At 35.8% G+C, this 26,452-nt stretch overlaps 1 long non-coding RNA gene across 1 annotated transcript in view; it reads left to right on the plus strand.

Annotated features, from left to right (window-relative positions):
* Positions 1 to 26,452, plus strand: part of LOC123791492 (uncharacterized) — a 363,697-nt gene that overhangs the window by 29,160 nt on the left and 308,085 nt on the right. The window contains exon 2 of the long non-coding RNA XR_006779396.2: positions 21,899 to 21,959. This is a non-coding gene — a long non-coding RNA (uncharacterized LOC123791492). The remainder of the gene's footprint in view (positions 1 to 21,898; positions 21,960 to 26,452) is intronic.

A 26,452-nucleotide genomic window follows, 5' to 3' on the forward strand; every position in this document is an offset into this window, starting at 1 on the left:
GATTATTTTTTTCCTCTCTTCTGGCTCATAGCTTTGTCTGAGTCATAAGAGAAACTTTTGTTCCATTTACCCCAGCTTCAGAGGTCTCTATCTCAATTGCTTTTGGGACTTGTTCCCTTGGTGGACTATCTCCTCAAACTACACATTTTAAAATTCGAGATCATTTTCTTTACAAATAAACTCTGCCTTACTCCTTTATATATATATATTAAAAAAATGTTACCACTGAAGTCACCAGAACTCAAGGTCTATACCCTCCCATCATTTTAATCTCATACATTCATTTTCCCCAAATGCTATTTATGCTATATGAAAGGTCTAAACTTCCTCTGATGTCTGTACATTCTTTGCTATTACTGTTATGAATAAACTAGTTTCAAAAGTAATAATCATGTGCTTTGAAGATTATAGCAGAGTACTCCCTATTCTCAAGACCTCGAGAGCTCTTGTCTCATCTACACACTGCCACACCACTTGTCTTCCTACAGCTTTACATGCTAGCCCTTGGCTCAGTGGTTGATACTGATCTGCAATTTATTATTAGATAATGTTACAAATCCTCAAATGACATCAGATTGCTCAGTAATCTGGTTTCATGCTAATAGCTAAAATTTATTTTCTGTCTTTCCAAAGGGAATCCTGTATTTCATCAAATTAAGACATTTCCTCACAGATGCAGTCCAAACATTCTCTACTCCAAGCTTTTACTCCTAGGACTAGCCCTGGATTGACATTTCCTCTTTCATATAAATCTTGCTAATATTTCAAAATCCAACTTAAATCTTACTGCCTCTTGAAATCCTTCTTCGACATCTTCTGTTTTCAATGATCCCCCATTTAAAAATCTTTTTTTATTGTGACATAATATAGACTTTAAATAGAAGATTTTGAAAGTTCAAAAAGCTTCAAAAAGTTGAAAAAAAACCCACATGTAACTATGATCTAATGCTGTTTTATTGACTTTGACTTTTATCATTATTTTGATGATTCTCCTTGAGATACATCTTAAAATCCAGGTTCAGTCTCCTACCTTCAATTGCACATAGGGCTTTTCCATTTAGATGGCCATAAACTCAAGCAACTATTACAATTTGGCATATGTTATTCCAATCTTTTTTTTTAAATGCATTTTTATGTGTTTAATACTTTTATATCATAATGTTAGGTGAAACATTAAACAAAACTTTTGATGGCTGTATATCATTCTAATATATAAATCTTCCTTGCATTCCACTATATTTATATATCTTTAATAATTTTAAATATTTGTTATTTCTTGTTATAAATGATACTGAAAAAGGGCATATTTAGATATAATCTTTGTCCAATTTCAGAAGATTTCTGTAGGTTAATCCTTTAGAAATGGAATTATTGGGTTGAAGGTATGAAACTTCCATGGTTAAAAAAACTCGTGTTGTCAAATTACTTTCAAGGGCAGTTTTATTAATTTACAATCCCAAATCAAGATTCCATAAGAGAGTGCCTGTATTTATTTTGATGAAATAGTGACTGAACAGTCTGTTTTTTTCTAGTGATTTTAAATGGCTAAAGGTAATATAACTTTATTTTATTTTTAAGATTTTATTTATTTATTTGACAGACAGAAAGACAGCCAGCGAGAGAGGGAACACAAGCATGGGGAGTGGGAGAGGAAGAAGCAGGCTCCCAGTACTCCCAGCGGAGCAGGGAGACCCATACGGGGCTCGATCCCAGGACCCCGGGATCATGCCCTGAGCCGAAGGCAGACGCTTAATGACCGAGCCACCCAGGCGCCCCTAACGGTAATATAACTTTAGGAAAATTATTTAATCTTTCTTGTCCCAGAGATCCTCCGTAAAGTAGCGAATATAATAGGATCTTCCTCACAAGTTATGAGGCTTTAATGTAATAAAATATTTTGCATGCTGCTGATACAAAATGCATAGTCAGGGGCGCCTGGGTGGCTCAGTCGTTTAATCGCCTGCTTTTGGCTCAGGTCAAGATCCCAGGGTCCTGGGATTGAGCCCCATGTCAGCTCCCCGCTTGCAGAGAGTCTGCTTCTCCCTCTCCCTCTGCTCCTCCCCCCTGCTCGTGCTTGACTCTTCCTCTCTCTCTCAAATAAATAATCTTAAAAAAATAAAAAAAACAAAATGCATAGTCAACAAACAGTAGTTATTAGGATTATAAGTGCCTATGTATTACACAAATTATTATTCCATTTATATATTTTTTTACTTTAGACTTCATATATTTGTTAGCAAGAAGGAATTTCCAAAATGGTTTCTTTAATTTAATGTTAACTACTGAGCCTGGGTGGCTTAGTCAGTTAGGTATCTGCCTTCAGCTCAGGTCATGATCCTGTGGTCCTGGGATTGAGCCCTGTATCGGGTTCCCTGCTCAGCAAGGAGTCTGCTTCTCCCTGACCCTCCCCCTGCTTATGATCTCTCTCTCTGAAATAAATAAATAAAATCTTAAAAAAAATGTTAACAACTTCTACATATTAAAAGTAGTTTTAAATATAGATGCCCTGAGGGCACCTGGATGGCTCAGTTGGTTAAGCCACTGCCTCCAGTTCAGGTCATGATCCCAGGGTCCTGGGATCAAGCTCTGTGACAAGCTCCAGGCTCAGAGGGGAGTCCACTTGTACCACTCCCCCTCCCCCTGCTTGTGTGCTGTCTCTCAAATAAATAAATAAAATCTTAAAAAAATAAATATAGATGCCCTAAACAGTCAAACAGGGGCTCCTTTAAATTATTATAGGTTTCATTGCTATGTCGCCCAGGCCAAATTTCTTCTTTAGCTTGAAAAGTCTCCGAACCTCTACCAGCACCATCAGTCAGCACCTCACCGCTCTTGCAGTAGTTCCACACGGAAACATGTGCAAGTATTAAAATTAAACTTCGGTGAAACTTCAGTGGAAGATGATAGGGATGCATATCTAGGTTTGTGGAACCTAAAGGTCATACCATTTTAGAAAAATTTTTAAAGAAAATAATACAAATTGTGAATTAAGAAATTGCCATCTTCCCTGCAAGATCCCTGCGAAAGGATGGGAGGAGTGCTAAAGTTACATTAGCTTCATGCGAAATCAAGCAGTGCGCCTTTGAGTGCCCTGACACACTTTTCAAAGTACCTTTCACACAACAGGTGCTCAATACACATTTGTTGACTTGAATGGGAATTGAGACTTGAATAGGAATTAGAGAATTATCACAGATGCTTTGATATTGTGTATAGATAAAAAGGTTAGCTGTATGGGGCACCTGGGTGGCACAGCGGTTAAGCGTCTGCCTTCGGCTCAGGGCGTGATCCCGGCGTTCCGGGATCGAGTCCCACATCAGGCTCCTCCGCTATGAGCCTGCTTCTTCCTCTCCCACTCCCCCTGCTTGTGTTCCCTCTCTCGCTGGCTGTCTCTGTCTCTGTCTAATAAATAAATAAAATCTTTAAAAAAAAAAAAAAAAAAAAGGTTAGCTGTATTCACAGTGATCCCCCACATAGCTGTGACGTAGAAATAGAAATTTGCTGACAGCATGTTAAATATAAAGTATAAAATCCACCCTTGATTTGTCTTCTGAAACCCATTGTAGCCCCTTGAGGTAGAGATGACATAGAGAATACAGCCAACTCTAAGAAAACTTACTTTATTTCTGCAAGCCTTACAATTGGAGATATCCACTCACTAAGTTCTTTTTTTATGTTCTTACTCTCTAAAATTATTCTAGTGGAAATAGAGAAGTTGACTACCAGTTTTATTGATAGAATTAAAACTGATCACAGATTTTAATCAGAACTAACAATATTTTAATGGTTAAAGAAAAGAGACTTGCTCTCTTCAGTAAGGGCCACTTTTTTTTTTTTTTTTTGAAGTGGGCTCCATGCCCAGCATGGAGCCCAAGGTGGAACTCGAACTCATGACTGAAATCAAGACCTGAGGCAAGATCAAGACTCAGACACTTAACCGAATGAGCCACCCAGGCGCCCAAAGGGACCACTTTTCAAACTGTTTTGACAATTTGGGACAACTGAAGATTAAGTCTGTAAGATCATTTCCCGGCAGGTTAAGCCCTGTCACTAGAAATAACAGTTGTTCTCATGTATTATGAAATCCAGACAGGTGAAGTCCTGTTTGTAGTTTTGATTGCTGAAGGACAACAACAACAACAACAAAAGTGAGGTGAAGGGTACTTACTGGTATATGCTAAATATGCCTACTGGCAAGTCGAAACCACTTTAAATCGAGGCGAGTTGGTTTCTGTGTCCGGCTGTGACTGCATTCTAACCGTAAAAGCTTCTTACTTTGGAAACTAAGGTTTCAGCAGGCTACCCTGCTACAGTTCTAGTGGCTTTAATTGCTGCCCTTTCATAAAGTCCACTTCTTGTTTATTCCTTAACAGAAAGAACTTCAGTTTAGAGTATGTATCTGCATCTTCACAGCCACTGAACCTCTCTTTCACCCGAATACCTTGTTGAGAACTGTTTAGGAGCCTGGCTTCATACTTCCTTTACAATAAAGAACAAAATGTTCCGGCACGATAATTCTACTTAGGAATGGATAGATTCTCACATACTTAAATTCTGAAAGGTACACAAGATGGTCTGTTCTAAATGACAGGTTGCCATGGTTACATTCTTCTGTGGCTCAGATGGGGATAGGGGACAATTATCAAGTTTTGTTTGGTTGATTTTAAGTAGTTTGTTACCTAGATACTCAACAAATAAGAAAACTGGAAAAAAAGACTTGTTTTCTTCTCCCCTAGAAAGTAATAGTCATCGTGGAAAATAAAAAAAACCACCCAAATTCTAAACAACATGGTAAATTATTAGTTCAGATAAAGAGTTTCTAAACTGTTGACTTTATTTAGAGACTAGCACAAGGCCTGTGAACAGAGATAGCTTTAATTCTATGAATTGGATTTTTGTTAACTAGGTTGATCCTATAATACCAGCTTTAAATAATTTTCCTCCTTTCCAAATTTGTCCTGTGCTTCTCAAATTTGTATGTGTGTATTTTAACAGTTACTCCTTTTGTCAGTTTTGCTGCTTGGCCTTCCCCCTCCCTCCCATGGTGGAAGTGAGATTGTTAATTAATGATATTCCAGAGGCAATTTCTGGAGTGACTATTGGAAAACCCTCCTTAATTAACAAAATGATAAATTCCCCACTGCAGCAGTGCTGCAGCGAAGTTCATCTCTGTCATTCAAAATCCATGATTCTAAAACACCCTCCAACATTTTTGTGAGGATGTTGGGCACTTAAAGTCTGGGTCTTTTATCAAAGGTTCCACAGCAAGCTGGAGAAGGAGAAATGAAGAGTGAAAAGGAGAAAGAAGAACTGGACAAAATTAAAATGCTATTCTGTCATTGTAATAGTTCATATGGGCACTGACAGGAGAGCATTTTAATTTTGTCAAGTGTGTCTGCTACTCATTTATTCCATCTCCTGCTTGTTATCGAAGTTTCAGATTAAATGTAAAGATATGAATGTATTGCCATAATAAATTTATAAGTGGATATTTAAAGAGCAGAAATTTGAATGACACAAATGAACCTCGGTATAGCAGTAAAGTAGATAGGATTTGTAGAAAGATGCCACAGAAGTCAAAAATGACTGCTGGAATCGCCTTAATTAAAAAAAAAAAAGGAACTTGAGCTGCATGAGCAACCACAGAAGGTATCTAATATGAAATTAGGCTTACTTTACATTATTTATGCCACTCTAAAATAATCTAATAAAAGCTTTAGAAAATCTGATTAAACTGTATTATTCAAATGTAAGGCAAATGCTTAGACAATGGATAACTAAGCTGTTAAATTTGGGGGCAGAAGGTAAGATACCAGACAAAGTTAAAGCAGCATGTAATTTTAAAAGTATGGATTTATTTGTAAGATATCTATAAGGTATAATTAATTTTTGAAATTATTTTTTCCTAAGTGATTGAGAATCTAAATGAAATAAACTATAGAGGTAACACTTTCTAAGGATGCCTTATTTTGCTCCCCATAAGAGCCTTTGTATTTGTTCAGATGTCCCAGCAAAACCACAACATAAGACACTCTTGAGGGGTTTGCCTAAAGTTGGTATTCATAATAAGAGAGAAAGTGATACAAGGAGTCACCCGGCTACTATTACATGATGTATGGTTAGGACCCAGAGTGCAGGGCTGGGAAGAAGCAATGGGGAGTTAAAATAAGGACACAAGGATAAATTATTTGACATGATCCTGAGCAGACCTGACTTTTGTAATGACTCTCAAACAGCAGATAACCCTGAAGGCAGTCTGGAAAAGAAGAAGGTGGTCATACTAGCAGTTATGAAAGGAGATGAGTAAGCTTTTCTAAAATGTCTGAACCACTATTGAAAAGCATGTCCTTTGATTGTGACCACTACTCTTTTCTTCTCATGCCTGCTGCCTTCCGGCTAATAGAAGGATTCACTTTTGCTTATCTGCTTTAACACAGAGGAACCCCAGAGAGGATTAAGTTATAAGGATTGTTAAGGAAGAGGGAAAAAATGCATACAAAAATAGCAATGGAATAATAGCACAAAAAGACCTTGTTTAGGCTGGTTTTCTGATTTTATCCAAGTAAATATCACTTTCAAAATATTATCTGACTTGAACTTAAATGGAGAGGAAGAAAGTGATAAAGTTCCTCACTTAGCTTGAGATCCACTGTTTTGTTTTCAGTTGAGTATAAATAGTAAACCTTAGAAGCAGTTCATTTATTTTCTCTAATACTTAAAAAATCCCTTGCAGGACTAGCTCATGCTTTTAGTAGACCCATTCAGTAAGTTGAGGTGCAGGGAGAATGTTGGGCACTTTAGCAAATGACTTATGGCAACAGATTTTGCCCAGTAAGTAGATTGTATGTGGTAGATGCCCTATCAAACTTTCAAACAATTAAAATAGATTTTATTATAAAGTCAAGTTAATATTAAGCACCATTATTTTTTTAACTAGATGTTATTGGTTACGTCTGCTCATACAAAGTGGGAAAACTCATTTTGATGTATGGCATACATCTTTGATAAACAGTATATAAAACTGAGATTTCCAAAATGTGGTATGTAGCTGAGGTCACAATTCATAAATTGCAACTGAATTGTGTGGTAAGTAATCTTTCTCATGACCACCCCTATCTCTGAGTAGTGTGCAGGGAGGGGTGGTAGGAAGAAATCTTGACAATCAGTAGTCTCCTGGCCTCTTCATATTTAAGAGTCTTTTTTTTATAACAATGCTAGTCCTCTGAGTTTCCTCTTCTACCCATCTACCCCCAGATAGTATCTGGGTAGGTTGATGGCAATGAGCAGAGTGTGAGTAGTCCCATATATGGCTTCTATGGTTGTCATGAAGGAAGCCACTACTGAAGTCCATCGTCCCACTTATTTGCATACAAGAATATTAAAAGCTCACTAAAATTTCTTTTCTTTTTTTTTTTTTTCATTTGTTTATATTTAAAAGGAAAGGCAGACTCCCATATGCAGTGCCTCATTTGGATGCGTCTGGAGTCTTGGAAGCTTGACTACCCTATGTTCTCTTACAAATGGGCATCAAGAGCTTGTTTGGAGGTTCTAGCAAGGGAGCACAGCTACTTGTACTTGAAGAACAGTTTTCCTCTCTCAGAGAAAGTCATCCTTGGGGTGCCTGTGTGGCTCAGTCGTTAAGCATCTGCCTTTGGCTCAATGTGTGATCCCAGAGTCCTGGGATCGAGCCCTGCATTGGGCTCCCTGCTCCGCTGGGAGCCTGCTTCTTCCTCTCCCACTCCCCCTAGTCGTGTTCCCTCTCTCGCTGTCTGTCTCTCTCTCTCTGTCAAATAAATAAATAAAATCTTAAAAAAAAAAAAAAAAAAAGAGAAGGTCATCCTCTTAGACCAAGCACGCAGCTAATGGGAAGGATGCATATGGAGTGGTGAAAAGAGGAAGGGGGCACTCACCTAGGCAGCCAGATCAGCCACATCAGCCCTGGAAACCCATGAGGTGACAGATCTCACAGCCAGATTGCCCTCATGTACTAAAATTTCTTGATCTTGATCGTAGGCCTCTGCTATTTCACCTTTCCCCTCAGAACCCTTATCACTCCTTACCAAGGCATGCAGAAGCCCCTACATGCAGACCACTGGTAACTAGAAGCACTGTCTCTGGCTCATGTCTCTAGCCACCTCTCTTTACTGGTGCTGTACTACCTTTCCTCCTCCACACTGCCCAAGACTTGCAACTTTTTCATATTCCCAAATTCCTCATAGATATTTAGAGTTTCCATATACCCCTCCTCAAGTCTGATCCCTTTTTGCTCTACCTTTGGCTCTCATCTCGATTCTTTTTTTTTTTTTTAAAGATTTTATTTATTTGAGAGAGAGAGAGAGAAATCATGAGTAGGGGGGAAGGGTAGAGGGAAAAGCAGACTCCCTGCTGAGCAGAGAGCCAATGTGGGACTCGATCCCAGGACCCTGGGATCATGACCTAAGCTGATGGCAGATGCTTAACCAATTGAGCCACCCAGGTGCCCTCTCATCTCGATTCTTATTCCACTAGGGCCACCAGGGGAGGACTTTCTGCTTTCTCTTTATACATGGAAATAATTTACTGTAAGTCAACACATGAGGGTTTTCTACAGAAGCAGAATCAATAGTATCTCTCCCTCTCCCCACCCCCAGCTTTCTATCCATCTATTTATCTATAGCTATAAAGAACTTTATTATAAGCAATTGGAAAACAAGAGTGTGGAAGCTGAGAAGTCCCACCTCTGCGATCTAGTAAGCTGGAGAACCAGGGAACCTGGTGATGTAGTTCCAATCCTAGTCCAAAGGCCTCAGAACCAGGAGAGTTGATGGTATAACTTCTAGTCCAAGTCCAAAGGCCTGAGAGCTGGAGAGCTGATGATATGTATGTAAGTCCCAGTCCCAGGGCAGGAGAAGACCGATGTGCCAATTCAGTAGTCAGATTGAGAGAATGAATTCTCCCTTCCTCCACATTTTTGTTCTGTACAGGCCCTGACTGGATTGGATGATGCTCACCCACATTGGGGAAGTCAGTCTGGTTTATTGAGGCTAGCAGATACAAATGTTAATCTCATCCAGAAGTACCTCCACAGACACATCAAGAAATAATGTTTAACCAAATATCTGGATACCCTGTCACCTAGTCAAGTTGACGCATAAAATTAACAATCATAGTTCTATACTCCTTTTCAGTTTCACTACATTCTTCCGATTTTATCTAACTCAAAATTCAACCCCTCAATCCATACAGTTCCATCAAGCGCCCTGTGAACTTATCCCTCAGCACCTCTCTGACCTCATCTCCTAATAATTTTCCTTTTGCTCATTCTGCTTTCGATACATGGACCTCCTCATTGTTCTCCAAAAATATGAAGGGGCTGTAGCCTAGAGGACCTTTTATTTACTATGTGAAAGTTCACATGTACCAGATATCAGCATTGCTGCCTCCCTCATCTTACTTAGGTCTCTGCTCAAAGATCATCTTGTGATACACTCCTTTCCTTTCCACTTTTGGTAAAATGGGAACCTTCCCCCTAATATACTCCACACTCTGTTCCCTCTATCCTTCTTTATTCTTTCTTCATAGTACTAGCCATCTGAATATTATGTTTTACTTGTATACATATTTCTGTTATTGGTCTCCCCCTACTAGAATGTAAACGCTATGAGAGTAGAAATTTTGTTTTATTGAATGTTATATCCCCACTAGTAGAACAGTATCTGGCACATAGTAAGAAATAATGAATATGCACACATACATATGTACATATGAAGTCAACATGCATACACATATTTGTCAGATGAGCAGATGATAATGTTGGATGATATGCAGGAGGATAAACTGATTTACTGAAAGGAAATATGTGTGGGGAGATATTTCCAAAAATACCACTTACAACATAGAGGTTGGTTGTATTTCATATGCTTTTTTTCCCCAAAAAGAATTAGTTTAACATAGGAAATCTAGTTAATGTACCAATTAGTGTAGTGGAAAAATACCAGATAAGTCATTGTGTGTATAAACAGAACTCCTAAATATTTCTTTTCTTTTTCTTTTCTTTTCCTTTCCTTTTCTTTTTCTTTTCTTTTTCTTTTCTTTCTTTTCTTTTTCTTTTCTTTCTTTTCTTTCTCTCTTCTTTCTTTCAATCAGTTATTTCAGAAAAACAGTTCTGAGATAAAATATATATTAAAAAATAGATCCATTTCACAAGTGTTTTATATTCTAAAATGTAATTCAATATAATTTACCCTAATTATTAAATAGCAATTACATTTTAAGCAATGTCTTAGGCTCTGGCAATACAAAATTAATAGTCATGTATTGTGTGAAGAATGATTTATAAAAATAGTGGTTTATTTTTGTGGAGTTTTATATTTTACAGAACACTTTTACGTATATTCCTTTTTTAATGTTCACAGCTATTTCTGAAGTAGCTTGTTACCCCTACTTTTCAGAGATTTTAGAGGTTAAGAGACTTGCCCAAGGCTTCACAGCTAGTAAATAATAGAAGCAGAAAAGTTAAATTTAGGCTTTTATTTGTCAAACTTGGGATATTTGCTTTCCTTCTCATGGTTTATATTTTTAGGCAACTTCATGATTTAAAATATGGTTTATATACATTATCTACTTAATAATAAAAACATTCCTGTGGGCACATTTTGCCAAGGAAAGTGTGCTTTATAAAAATCTCACTAAGATGGTCAAAGTTATATACCTCATTTGTGGCAGAGGCAGTTCTTGATTTCATGATTTTTTACTCAAATATCAATGCCTTCTACATTATCCATTTGACCCAAAAGTTCAGAGGTATAGTTACTGTCAGATTAAGAACAAATCAAAAATAAATTGAAAGGAAAAACACTGAATTTTAGAATAAAAATTGGAACATTTACCTGATTAAAAAAATCCCAGTTAATTAAGCAGCAAAAAATACATCTGCAGTTCATAAACTTTGAGGTGTGTATTTTTATTCTATGGGCTATTATTTATTTATTTACTTTAGTTTATTTCAGACTTAAGGCAGTTTATAAAGTTCCATAAAATTAAGCAAAATAGAAAAATTTTGAAGTAGTCTTTAAAAAATGAATGAATGAATGCACGAATGGATAAATAAATAAATAAATAAATAAATAAATAAATAAATAAAAATTATGTTTAAAAAAAAGGAAAAGGGCACGAAATAGCATTACCTGCCCTGGGTGAGCCACATTTCACTCTTACTCAAAAGAGAAGTGTAATCTGTTCCACAATTCACTTTATTCAAAATATACAGACAAACCAATGACTTAGAAGAAACAAAGATTTCTTTGAAATAAGATCAAAAAGAAATTACTTTTGAGAGTCTCCATAAAATGATATATAATATCGTGAACATTTTCAGCAGTGTTGTTAGAATTTTGTGAGGTTGTTTACGGTGTCTCTCCGTATGAGATTAATGCATCACATCAAAACACAATTCTTAAAAGAAATTCACTGGCATTTATCAGGCTACTATGCCTCCAACAAACGTAAAAAATCATGAAGCTGAAGAAAAAGAGTTGTTAATACATGAGTTCAAGCGTTGAGTAAATCCTTAGGAGCCTATGTCCTGCCTTTGGGCTCTTCATCTTGGTATAGATTCTTCTCCTTGTTAAGGGAATTTGATGGGGTCATGTGATTTATCCTAGGGCATTGCTTTTACAGATATTTCTGCAGAGATACTTCCAATGGTAGCTGTAGGTGATAGTGAAGACATTTTTGGTGAAAGGGTAAAATGAAAGAGATACCTGTGTGAAGGTTAGAGACAATAAAAGGCAACTCAGACTCTCACTCATGAAAACCTGTATTTGTTATGTTATTATAATTATGTATATTTCCCCAGTGCCTGAACAACATTGATGTTCCTGGAAGATGTGACTTATTTATGTGACTTGGATGAGTCCCCAGCACAGTATTGTATGCTCCCAGGGTTCTGGGTACCTCAGTTTGGATAAGCAATACCTAAGGCAATTATGTTAAGATAGAGGCCATTTTTATCTCTTTGTTCTCTTTTTGAAGCTTTCAAATTTTTATTTAAATTATGACATATTAAAAACATAAAAAATTATAAAGATTAATGCAATGAACACCCATATAATTACTCACCAAATTTTAAGCATCTTAATAACTTGTTATTTTAGTTTCAGACTTCAATAGAATTACAGATAAAACTGATGGCCCCTTTGCTGCAGTCCTTGCACATGCTGTTCCCTTCCCACTCTTGAGTCACCACTCTCCTTAAGTTGGTTTGTATCCTTCCTAAAAATGTTTTTCCTCTTTTTTCCTTTGACTACTTATGTATGAATTTATGAAAAACAGAATATTGTTTGTATACTTGAGTATTTTTAGAGGTGCAATATGCATTGTTTTGTAAACTCCTTCATTCAACATTATGTTTTCAAAATCAATCCATTTTAATACATCTGTTTTACTAACCTTAACCCATAGCGTCCTGTTTAGAAATGTTCCACTGTGTATGTGTATCATTATCCTACTGATGGATATTAACTTTTCAGTTTTTCTCTATTACAAAAAGTGCTGCAATGAACATCATTGTTCAAGTCTCCTTGTACATACATTTAGATTTATTTTTAGTATATATGCCCAGCAGTGAAATTCTCGGACCTAACGTATATACAACTTTAACTTAATGAGATATTGCCAATTTGTTTTTCAAATTTACACTGTTAACTACATTGTATACTAGATCCTCTTTACCACACTCTGACCCACTCCTAGATTTAAATTTTTTTGTCAATATTTTGGGGGTAAAATATGTTATTTTTAACTTGAATTTCCCTCATTCAAGTAGAGGAGGTTGAGTACATGTTCATATATTCATTGGACATTAAACTTTCCCCATTTGGAAATGTACATGATTTTTGCCCATTTTTCTATTTGATAATTTTAGTTTTCTCATTTTTTGTATTTTATATTTTATAGATACTTTCATCTTGTTTGTTACACACGATACAATTATGTTTTCCAAGCATATGTCTAGAAAATAAATGAATGTGTCTATTAGCTAAGATTTGGAATCTGTTGTCATAGCATAATTTTAAACTTTAATATAGTCAATTTACTCTCCCACCCTGTTTTATGGTTGTTATTTAAGACATATTTTTCTTTACTATGACCTTAAAATATTCTCTCAAATTTCCTCCTAAAAGTTTTCAAGTTTTATCCTTTACGTAATACTTTCTTAAGGTGTCTGGAATTGATTTTGTAACTGGTGTGTAGAGGGATCCATTTCCCTTATTCTACTTGATATTCCTATCCATGGAGAAATAGGAAATTGTTTTCCATGTAATTATCAAAGTGACCTGGCATTTTTTATCAAATAATCTGTTCTTCTCTCACCAAAGTGTTATTAATATTTGGTTTATGTAAAGTTGCCATTTGTGCACACATACATTTCTGGGCTCTGTATTATGTTCCATTGTTCAGTAAACCCCTCTTCCTCCGCTTTCTTCTTCAGAATTGCCATAGTTATTTTTCGCTCTTTACTCTTAGGTATGCATTTTAGAATCCTTTTTTTTTTTTTTTTTAAAGTTTCACGAATAGTTTTGTCTTCTTTGGAAATCATACTTAGTTAGTCTCATGAAATGAGCTGGATAGCCTTTTCTCTTTCCAGGTCTCTCGAACAGATTTCATAAGATAGGAATTATTTGTTTATTGAAGGCTTTGTAGCATCACTTCTAAAATGCCTCTGGTTCATATCTTTTTCATGGGAACTGCTTTTGGATTAATGATTTGTGTTTTTGAATATTCATGACCCTTTTAAGTTTCCATTTATTCTTTAGTCGGTTTTGATTATGTATATTTTTCTAGAAAACTAAATTTCATTGAAATTTAAAAATGTATTGTCATTTATTTGCTTATAGTACTATGATGTTAAAAATCTCTACTCTTCCAATGGTTATGTTCTATATTCATCTTTCTTTAAACTTCTGATACTTGTAATTTTTTCTCTTTTGATTAGTCTTCTAAGTATTTTTCTACTAGTTTTTCTAATCTACCAACTTTCACTGAAAATTTCTATGATTTTTTCTTTTAACTGTTACCATCTTAATTTACCATCTTGCCTATTTCTTTGATTTTACTTTGCTCTTTTGCTGATTTTCTGAATTCTCTGCTAATTATTTTGAATTGTACTTACTTTTTAACAAATCTATTTCAGATTATAAACTTACCTCTAAATTTTGCATTAGATGAAGCCCGCTAGTTTTTTTAATGCAATTTTTTCATTGCCATTCAATTTTAAATATTTCATAATTTCCCCTATACTTTTTAACCAGTGCATTATTTCATGACTTACTCTTTATCATATGCTTAATTTAGAGATTTATTCTTTAACCTAAGAGCTATATAGAAATGTGTTTTCAGTTTTCAAACATATACTATATGTTATTTTTATTGTTCATTTCTTATTCAACTATGGTCAGACAACATGGTCTGTGTGGTAGTGATTTTTTTTTTTTCTTATGTTCATTGAGATTTCCTTGTGACCTAACTCTCGATCAATATATGTAAAAGTTTCCATCTGTGCTTTAAAAGAATATGTATATGTTTTGTATTTTGGGGAGTACAGTGTTCTAAATATATCTAATAGAGCCATCTAAATGTGTTGTTCAAATTTTATATATCTCTTTTACTTTTTTTTGCCTGTTTGTTTCGTCAGTTTCAGAAAGAAAAATGCTAAAATATCCCATTTTGATTGAGGTTTTATCAGTATTTTTCTTGTAATTTTGTAAGTATTTTTTAAAAAAAATCTATTCAAGGTTATCTTTTTAGGTATATGTAAAGTCAATTATATCTTATTGGTGAATTGTTTTAATATTATGTAGGTTCCCTTTTATCTCTATTAATACTATTTTCCCTGAATTTTATTTTGTCTGCTATTGATCTTGCAATGGCAGCTTTTTTTGTTGTTGTTGAATATTTACTGTGAATTAACAGTATACCTTCCTTCTGAAAATTGGCACATTTTCACATTTATCTAGCCACTGGCTGAGTCCCTAATCTGAAGTAAGATACCACTCGCTCTATGATATTGCCAACCAGAATATTTCAAATATTGCCTCTTCCTGATGTCATGCCCCACTCTGGATGTGAATCATGGACTGCCTTTTTCAGGGTTAAGTTCTACATTTGGATTTTTTCGAGGTGGTTCTGCATTCTTCTTGTGGCTCTCCGTGAAGGTTCTTGGATGGTTTGTAAAGTCAGCTAGCGTCAGATGTGAAACTTTTAAACATCCTGTAATCAGTTAACCAAAGAATAATGTATAAGAGAATCTGCAGATTGATTGCATGAAGTTTAAGGTGAAGCTTCCCTGAAGAATTTGGAAGTGAAGGAAATAAGATTGTCCCTAGAAACTTAAACAAAAAACTTTTTTCTGGCAATTTGCTTTTTTCACTCAATTATTATTTTTTAAATTTTAATCACCCAGTGCTCATCACAACATGTGCACTCCTTAATCCCCATCACCTGTTTCACCCATCCCCCCACTCACCTCCCCTCTGGTAACCATCAGTTTGTTTTCTATAGTTAAGAGTCTGTTTCTTGGTTTGCGTCTTTCTCTGTTTTTTTCCCCTTTCTTCATTTTTTTTCTTAAATTACACATATGAATGAAATCGTATGATATTTGTCTTTCTCTGATTGACTTATTTCACTTAGCATTATACTCTCTGGCTCCAACCATGTCGTTGCAAATGACAAGATTTCATTCTTTCTTATGGTTGAATAGTATGCCATTGTTTATGTATACTACTTCTTCTTTGTCCATTCAGTCAAAGGACACTTGGGCTGCTTCCATATCTTGGCTATTGTAAATAATGCAGCTATAAACATAGGGGTGCACATATCCCTTTGAATTAGTGGTTCTGTATTCTTTGGGTATTTACCCAGTACTGTGATTGCTGGATTGTAGGGTCATTCTGTTTTAACTTATTGAGGAAATTCCATACTGTTTTCCAGAATGGCTACACCAGTTTGCATTCCCACCAGCAGTGCAAGAGAGTTCCTTTTTCTCCCTATCCTTGCTAACACTTGTTTCTTGTGTTTTGTATTTTAGCCACTTTGACAGGTATGAGGTTATATCTGCATTTCCCTAATGATAAGTGGTGATGAACATCTTTTCATGTGTCTGTTAGCTATCTGGATATCTTCTTTGGAGAAATGTCTATGTCTTCTGCCCATTTCTTAATTGGGTTATTTGTTTTTCGGGTGTTAAGTTTTGTAAACTACTTATATATTTTGGATACTAACTCTTTATTGCAGTTGTCATTTGCAAATATATTCTCCTGCTTCTTAGGTTGTCTTTTAGTGTTTGTTTCCTTTGCTGTGCAGAAGCTTTTTATTTTGACGAAGTCCCAATAGTTCATTTTTGTTTTTGTTTCCCTTGCCTCAGGAGACAGATCTAGAAAAAAGTTGCTACAGCCAATGTCAGAGGAATTACTTGCTTTTGCTCTTTTTTAGGATTTTTATGTTTTCAGGTCTCACATTTAATTTTATTTTTGTGTATGGTGTAAGAAAGTGGCCCAGTTTCATTCTTTTTCATGTTACTGTCCAGTTTTCCCAACAGCATTTGAAGAGACTGTCTTTTTTTTCCATTGGATATTCTTTCTTGCTTGTTGAAGATTAATTGACCATATAATTATGGGTTTATTTTTGGATTTTCTGTTCTGTCCTGTTGATCTATGGGTCTGTTTTTGTGCCAGTACCGTACTGTTTTGATTACTGCAGCTTTGTAATGTAACTTGAAGTCTAGAATTGTGATACCTCAAACTTTGCTTTCCTTTTTCGACATTGCTTTGGCTATTCGGGGTCTTCTGCAGTTCCATACAACTTTTAGGATTGTTTATTCTAGCTCTATAAAAAATGCTGGTATTTTGATAGGGATTGCATTAAATGAGTAGTTTGCTTTGGGTAGTATAGAGATTTTATCAATATTTGTTGCACCAATCCATGAGCATGGCATGCCTTTCAATTTCTTTGTGTTGCCTTCAATTTCTTTAATCAATGTTTTATAGTTTTCAGAGTACAGGTCTTTCACCTCTTTGGTTAAGTTTATTCCTAAGTGTCATATTATTCTTGGGGCAACTGTAAATAAGATTGTTTTCTTAATTTCTCTTTCTACTTTCTCATTATTAGTATATAGAAATACAACAGATTTCTGTAGATTGATTTTGTATCCTGTGACTTTACTGAATTCGTTTATTAGTTCTAGCAGTTTTTTGGTGGGGTCTTTCGGGTTTTCTGTATATAGTATCATGTCATCTGCAAAAAGTGCAGACTTTTCCTTACTAATATGAATGCCTTTTATTTCTTTCTTATTGTCTGATTGCTGTGGCTAGAATTTCCAGTACTATGTTAAATAACAGTGGTGAGAGTGAACATCCTGTCTTATTCCTGACCATAGGGGAGGGCTCTCAGTTTTTCCCCATTAAGGTTGACATCAGCTATAGGTTTTACATATATGGCCTTTAGATGTTGAGTTATGTTCCTTCTAAACCTACTTTGTTGAGGGTTTTTAACATGAATGGATGTTGTACTTTGGCAAATGCTTTTTCTGCGTCGAAGTGATCATATGGTTCTTATCCTTTCTCTTATTGATGTGATGTATCATGTTGATTGATTTGCAAATATTGAACCACCCTTGCAAACCCAGGAATAAATCTCAGTTGATCGTGGTGGATGATGTTTTTAATATATTGTTGGATTCAGTTTGCTAGTATTTTGTTGAGGATTTTTGCATCTATGTTCATCAGCAATATTGGCCTGTAGTTCTCTTTTTTAATGGTATCTTTATCTGGTTTTGATATCAGGGTAAGGCTGGCCTCAAAGAATACATTTGGAAGCTTTCCTTCCTTTTCTATATTTTGGAATAGTTTGAGAAGAATAGGTATTAACTCTTCTTTGAATGTTTGATAGAATTTGCCTGTGAAGCTATCTGGTCCTGGACTTTCATTTGTTGGGAGTGTTTTGATTACTGATTCAATTTCTTATATATCATTTTTTTCTTTATCTCTTTATATCTTATTTCCTTCCTCCTGCTGTTTTTAGGTTTTGTTTGTTGTTCTTTTTCTAGCTCCTTTAGGTGTAAGGTTAGGTTGTTTGAGATTTTTCTTGCTTCTTGAGATAGGTCTGTATTGCTAAAAACTTCCCCTTAAGAACTGCTTTTGCTGTGTCCCAAAAGTTTTGAACCATTGTGTTTTCATTTTCATTTATTTCCATGTATGGGTTTCTTTTTTTTTTTATTTCCTAGTTAGCCTATTCACTGTTTTCTTTTTTCTTTTATTTCCTCGTTAACCAATTCATTGTTTAGTAGCATGTTGTTTAACCTCCATGTATTTATGGTCTTTCTAGTTTTTTTTTTCCCCTAATGGTTGACTTCTATTTTCTTAGTGTTGTGTTCAGAAAAGATGCATGGTATGACTCCGATCTTTTTAAGTTTGTTGAGGCTTGTTTTGTGGCCTAATATGTGATCTATTCTGGAGAATGTTCTGTGTGCACTTGAAAATAGTATATATTCTGCTGTTTAGGATGGAATGTTCTGAATATATCTGTTAAATCCATCTGGTTCAGTGTGTCATTCAAAGCCACTGTTTCCTTTTTGATTTTCTGTTTAGATGATATGTTCATTGATGTCAGTGGGGTGATTAGTTCATTTATGGTTGTTATTAACTGTTGTATGTATTTAGGTGCTCCTATGTTGGGTGCATAAATATTTATAATTGTTCTATCTTCTTTTTGGATTGTCCCCCTTAATTATTATATAATATCCTTCTTTGTCTCTTGTTATAAAGTCTATCTTGTCCAATATAAGTATTGCTACCTTGGCTTCATTTTGACATCCACTTGCACGATAAATGTTTCTCCATCCCCTCACTTTCAATCTGCATGTGTCTTTAGGTCTAAAATGAGTCTCTTGTAGGCCACATACAGATGGGTCTTGTTCTTTCATTCATTCTTTCACCCTGTGTCTTTTGATTGGAGCATTTAGTCCATTTATATTCAAAGGAATTATTGATAGATATGTATTTATTGCTATTTTATTACTTGTTTTGGGGTTGTTTCTGAAGACTTTCTCTGATCCTTTCTTGTCTTTTTCTCTTTAATGGTTTGCTGATTTTCTTTAGTGATATATTTGGATTTCTTTGTCTTTCCGTTTTGAAAATTTATTAATGGTTTTTGATTTGTGGTTACCATTAGGTTTGTATATAAATTTTCTGCACATAATAATCTATATTATGTTGATGGTAATTTAAGTTTCAACCCATTGTTTACTCTTCCCCTAGGTATATGATGTCATATTTTGCATCCTTTTATTTCGTGAGTTCCTTGACTGATTTTTTACAGAAATATTCATTTTTACTGCTTTTCTGTGTCCTAGCTTCATACTGACATTTTTGGTCTTTCCTTTCCACTCAGAGAGTCTTCTTTAATATTTCTTGCATGACTGGTTTAGTGGTCAAGAGCTCCTTTAGTTTTTGTTTGTCTAGGAGACTCTTTGTCTCTCCTTCTATTCTGAGTAATAACCTTGCTGGATATAGTATTCTTGGCTGCACATTTTTCTCATTTAGCATTTTGAATATATCATGTCACTCTCTTCTGGCTTGCAAAGTTTCTGTTGAAAAATCTCCTGCTAGCCTTATGCATTTTTCCCTTGTAAGTTTCTGTCTTCTTTTGTCTTGCTGCTTTTAAATTTTTTTCTTTGTCACTATTATTTTTCCATTTTAATTACAATATGTCTGCTTTTGTTGATTTTGATGGGAGTCCTCTGTGCCTTCTGGATCTGGATATCTGTTTCCTTCCCCGATTAGGGAAATTTTCAGTGATTATTTCTTCAAATACATTTTCTGCCTCCTTTCATCTCTTTTCTTCTTTTAGGACTTCTGTTGTATGAATGTTATTATGTTTGATGGAGTCACTGAGTTCCTTTAGTCTATTTTTGTTTCACACAGTTCTTTTCTCTCTCTTTTGTTCAGCTTTATTATTTTCTATTGCTCTGTCTGCTAGGTCACTAATTCATTCCTCTGCTGTTCATTCCATCAAGCATGTTTCTCATTTTGTTTATTGAGCCCTTTATCTCTGCTGTGTAATTCCTTATCTCTGTGTTAAGGATCTTACTCATGTCTTCCACTCTTTTCTCAAGTCTACCAAGTATTCCTTATGATCATTGCTTTAAATTCTCTACCAGGCATGTTACTTATATCTGTTTTGCTTAGCTTTCTGGCTTCAGCCTTGTCCTATTCTTTTATTTGGGACAAATTCTTCTGTTTTCTCATTTTGTCTAAGTCTCTGTGCCTTTTCTATATATTAGGAAAGTCAGCTACATCTATTCTTTTGAGGGTAATGGCCTTGTGAAGGAAAGGTCCTGTGGTGCCCTGCCATGTAGTATCCCTTGTTCCCCAGGGCCTGGCACTTCCAGAGGGTCTTTAATGTGTGCTGCTTGCAATCTGCTATTGCGTCCTGGGTGCTTTATCCTTAGGCAAGTCATCTGCAGAGGCTCTCTTTGCCTGTTGTGGGCAGTGTTTGGTCCCTGGCCTGAATGTGGTGCATTTTAACTAGGTGTTAAACTAGGTCTTATTGTGAAATGAGACCTGTTGCTGCTGCCACCAGAATCGAGGCCTTGTAAAACTCCTGGTTCAGGAGACACAGGAGTGTCTGGGCTGGTCTTCTGGGGGAGGGGGCTTGCTGTGCTGAGACTAAGACAAGTGTGAGTAGGAAGGGTGGTTCTTCCAGAGTGTGGGGATGGGGGGTTTGGTCTAAGCAAGTTAGGTAGGGAGTATTGATGTTGCACTGATTTCCACAGGTCTTTCCACAGTATTTCCACTAATACTGAGGGGCAGGAGAGGGAAATGGCACCTGCCAGTTCCTTTGTTCCTGGAGGGGGTCTCTCTGTGAACACCGCCTGTCTGGGACATACTCTGAGATAAGGAGCTAACCTCCCCACTGTGTGCCCCTGGCACTCTTCATATCATGGTCTCCATGCTTTATGTCTGCAGGCTGTTTGCCCTGCCTTTTCTCTAAGAGCAGCCCCCAGGTCTTCCCAGCTCTCCCAGAGCCAAGCACACTGACCTTTAAAACTACAGGCTTTAAATGCCTCTGGTTGCAAGAACTTAGAAAATTCATTCCTCTCACTTTCCAAGCTAATTGCTATGAGGATTCATTTTCCCATGCACTCCCCTCTGTGCTAGTCTGTCTCTTTCCCTTCTCTGTGAACATGGCTCCCTCCCCACCACAGCAGCTATGATCCATTTGTCTCCACACTTCCTACCTTCTTCAGTATGACCTCTCTGTACCTTTAGTTGTGGAGTTTGTTCTGCCAGTCTTCAGACTGATTTCTGGAGTATTTAGGATGATTCGATGGTTATCTAGCTGTATTCGTGGGACAGGTCAAGCCTAGAGTTGTCCTACTCTGCTACCATCCTCCCCTTGCCTTCTAAACTAAAATTTTTGTATAACTGCATCAAAACTGGGAATGCCAAGTTGCTTCAAAGATACACTGTAGGAAACTCTATTTGTGAATGAAGGTATTAATGAAAGAATTTGTGTAACAATAAGGGTAGTATTTGGCTGTGATGTTTAGGGAAAGGAAAGTCACAGAGATAAACTTTGGATGTCCATGTAGTTTTCCCAAGGGAGGGAGCCTTCCTTGGCTAAAAGGCTTTGATGTTGTTTGTTCCCATTTAGTAAACCATAATTTCTGAGGGAAAGACTACAGTGAGTTGTAGTTAACAACAACCTTCGTGTACTCAAGACCATCTCCTTTATCTACAAATGGAGACATAAGGTTCTCTTATCCTAATGCCATTAAACATTGATTTAGCTAACTGAATTCTCTTGTTCTAGTTCCATACTCATTGAGCAAGCTTTTAATTATTATTTGGTTTTCTTTTAGGGAAAAAATTGGTTATCTGGACAAGAGAATTCTGATTGCTGAAGTAAATGTATTTCTCACTGTAAGTTAATAACTTGGTATTCTGATTATGATTTTACTTCCCATGTGTCTGTTTTAAAAGGCAGTATTGCATATAAGAGCTTTTTGATTTGTAATGTATAGTCATTTCTTAAATGGTTGTATAGTTTTCCATTTACTTTTGTGTGTAGGTGTGTCATCTTTTTTTAAATTATTTTTTAATTGAAGTATAATTAACATATGGTGTTATATTAGTTTTAGGTGTACAGTGATCATGTAATGATTCAACAATTCTATATATTACTCATTGTTCATCACCATAAGGGTGCTCTTAACCCCCTTCATCTAGTTCACCCATCCTCCAACCCGTTTCTCCTCTGGCAGTCACCAGCTTGTTTTCTGTATTTAAGAGTTTGGGTTTTTTGTCTCTTTTTTTGTTTATTTACTTTAACAAACATGTCATTCCTTTAGGTTTTTTCCTATGTTTTGTTGTACAAATAATGCTCTAAACATCTTTTTTACATACTTTCTAAACACATGCAATGATGTCAGTAAGATAAATTTAAGAAGTTGCTTTCCGGGTTTCTTAGTTTTAAGAAAGAATGTGTCTATCATGTTCACATGAGTATTATGGCACATGTAAATGTGTGTTGCATTTGGGTTTATATCACACTGTATATCTATATATCAAAAACTATATGTGAATATGTGATGTTATGTTGCACTGAAGCTTATATAACAGTCTCCTGACTGATTTAGAGGGGGAGTTAACATGCATCTGCTTTAGAGAGATGACTTTGCTTTCAGGCCCTGAAAAAGTTAAGTGTTTGAGCCTGCAAATCTAAGGAACAGGGCCTCGCCTAAGGAAAATTCTCAAAGACAATCTATGTGATTCTGAGGCTTCCCATGAGAACTTACCCAGGTGACATTCTGACATCACTGTATACATTAATATGTGTACTATTCCTTCCATTGTCTATTTAAGTAGATGAAAGATAATTTTTTAAAACTGCTTAATTCTCCCTGCCATAGTTTATCTCCCAATACTCTGATTCCAGCATAAGTTTCTGACTTTCTGCTTAATTCACAGCTAACTAAGTGATCATGTAACTCCTTCATTGCTTATTGTGATTGCTCCCTGGCTGTACTTCTCCCTCACGTGGCCTTTGAAATCTGTGTGGTACACAAGGATGATGGTTGAATTTATTGCCTGCCACTTTTCTGAACATTGCTATTCCCCTTCAGCCCACCTAGTAATTGCAGAGGCAACCATTTGCATATAATGTGCCTCTAGTCACCTTGCCAAGTTGACTGGCCCAAAGTTAGGTATATTACCCAAAATATTTAATCAGAGTGTTTGACTGTGGACTTACACCTATTACATTGTGGCTTCACTCTGACTGCTTTTTTATAAAATCAGGAACTGGAGGGAACTTTTTTATTTAAATGATTTCAGAAGCCAAGAGAGTTAGTCTAGACTGAGATCTTGAATAAACATTGGTAAAAAGATGTAGGTAATGAGAGATTAGAAGACGTGACTTCCCAAATTATGTATAACACTTTAGTCCTTGCTTTCAGTATAGTTCTTCCTGAAGCTCAGCTGCATTTCTGTTCTTGAGTTCCTTTATCCTTATATTAAATTTCACCTTTTTCATGAGGCTAGCTTAAAAGGTTTTCTGTTAGAACTATCTGAGCAACCACATGGTCCATTCTATCCTTTTCCTATTACTGTGTCTTGAATACAAAGCTGTGACCCTCAGTCAAAATTTTTCTCCAAAGTCTTCCAACCATGTACCAAAGAATCAAATTCTAGGTTGGTTTATGAAATATGAAACTCTTTGTGCTCTTTGTGAAGTTATTTATTTCATGAAATGAAAGCTTGATCACTTTCACTGAAAATTAATTTCCATGTAAAATATTGCAATATGTTTTATACTCATAGATTTTTTTAAAGTAAAAACTTCACAATTTTTAAATAACTTGGAACATTACATATTTGTCTATTTTTATAATATATATGCATATGTATACACACACATGCATGTGCACACACACACACACACACATACACACACACACACATTTTCTTCTCCTAGGCTAGACTTTCAAGCAATTTGGTGTGAATTTTAATGTTCATAGCAAAAACTGAAGCTTTTTTCCCACTTAAGGAGTTACACTCTTACCTTTTAAATTTTCCCAGTAGAGTTTCACAGAATAAAAATGATTCTTTTATAGAAGAAAAAAAATCTCTTCTCTTTTCATTTTTATCTGTACTATAAACGTCTATTTAGTTCCCATGGAAATGCAAACTCAAGTTTAAAATATCTGTGTGCATGTGTTTGTATATGTGTATGAGGAAAATCATGCAAAGAGTAAAGCACCAGTCATATAGGCTAATATTCTGTTTCTGATAATGAAATCAGATAAGTTTGGCCAGAAGACCCTTTTATCCTTGTGGAGCAAGCTCAAGGGGCTAGGGTTATTGGAAGTTGAAGCATAATAAGGGAAGATTCTCCAGAAAACATGTGGTATATTTGAATTATTTTAATGCATCTTCTGAAGTTTTCATTCTTTGAAAAATTATATATGATTTCCTTCACTAGAAACTTCAAAAATAAAAACATAAAATTAGAACAAAAGAAGAGTGAAGCTGATGTCTGGACAGACTCAAATCCATCCATGCACACTTCTCAGGTACCAGACAATTCTCATGAGGATGGTGTCTCAGCCCTAAGGGACTCATTATGTTTATTTGCAATATTTAAAAGCCCAAGGGGATCCCATGGCCATAGACTCCTGTTCTGATTCCTTATCAGAACTCTAACTGCTGAAGAGTCCCAGATAAAGCTCTATCTATTTTTTCTTGGCCTTCTTTCAGGAATGGGTAGCATAGCTAAATTCAGACATTAAGTTCCAGCCAGGGTCAAAGAGCAATTCATGTCATCAACTAAAAACACTGTGTGTGTGTTTATAAGAGTGTTGTCAATACAGATGAAGATGCCACTTAGTATCTTATGTTTGGCCCTACATTACTTATATTCATTAAAATTCACAAGCATTAAGTTGGTAAAAAGTTCCAAGTAAGAAAACATGCCAAGACCAATGTACTTGTTCTTGTTACCTTTGTTTTGTATTTGAGAAAACAGATAGGTATTGATGCCTTGAAAAATTTTAAGAGCAAATAGATGGTTGCTAGGGCACCTGGGTGGCTCAGCTGGTTAAGTGTCTGCCTTCAGCTCAGGTCACGATCTCAAGGTCCTGGGATCCAGCCCCGTGTCAGGCTCTCTGCTCGGCGGGGAGTCTGCTTCTCCCTCTGTGCTCTCTCTGTCAAATAAATAAATAAAATCATAAAAACAAAAACAAAAACAAAAACAAAAAAAACCCAAACCAAAACATGATTGCTATAGGAATTCCTTTTGTTTAAATACTTATGGAATGATAAAAATCTTAGAGATGGCAGGTCATGTAATTCAAATAACCTTTCTAAAATAGAGAGATTTATCAACTTCTCTAATTAATGTCATTGAACTTTGGCTTTCCTACTTCCAATATAAGGGAATTTAGCAAATTAGAAAGCAGTCTGTTCCATGGACGGCTAACTTTAACAGTTTCCTTCTTAAAATGAACTATACTTATTTTCTGCATAATCAGGTACATGTTACTTTCACTTGACTATTATCCCAAATTGTTACAACATATTACTGAACCTAATCATCCCAGGTGCTTAAAATCACATAGGCATGTATTTTCAAGCAGATAAATGAAGAAAAATAAGCTTCTTGCTTTTGGTTAAGATCCTTATAAATTTATACTTTGAGCACCAGAACACCGCAACAGAGAGCAATGATAGATGAAAATCGATTAGACAAAGTTTGAAAGACCCTGCCTTTCTCAAAGGTACACATCCCAAGAAGCAATGTGGCAAATGGTGCTAAAACTGTGAGCTCATTGGGTCTAGTACCTTTCCAGACAGATGCAAACAAACAAACAAAATAAGACTAACTGCTCCTGTGTCAAGGAGGAACAGGAATCAAACTCACTGGATAAAGTTCGAGGTTAATATTAGACTCTCCCTTTACCCATTCTTCCCTATCACATGAAAGATAAGTAAGAAAAAATGACCAAAGCCCTCTTTGTTCCTTTAGGATCCATGCAAATTGAATTCTTCTGTGCTTTTTTTCATATGCTTTTATCAACTCTACAGAACTCCTCACTTCCTTTTTGTGTCCTACTATATCCTGCACAGATGTCTAGCACAGCACCCATAGCACGATTGCCTCTACTGGCCTACAGGTTTAGCAACTGGAACAGGTTGTAAGAGCTCCACAATGTCAGGGACCATGGCTTATTCAGCTCTGAATAGATGGTACGCTAGTTCCTGACCCTGAAGAGGTACTTAATTTAATTTATACTTATTTCTATATATGAAGAAAGGAAAGAAGAGGAAACATTCCCTTATTGCAAGACACTTGTTCCTCTTCCTGAACAGCAACTTCTTTCAGATAATAATTCACCTTGATTGGCTGGAACTCTGTT

This window comes from Ursus americanus, chromosome 5, assembly GCF_024610735.1.
Source record: "Ursus americanus isolate L20-20 chromosome 5, mUrsAme1.1.p, whole genome shotgun sequence".
Classification (NCBI taxonomy): domain Eukaryota; kingdom Metazoa; phylum Chordata; class Mammalia; order Carnivora; family Ursidae; genus Ursus; species Ursus americanus.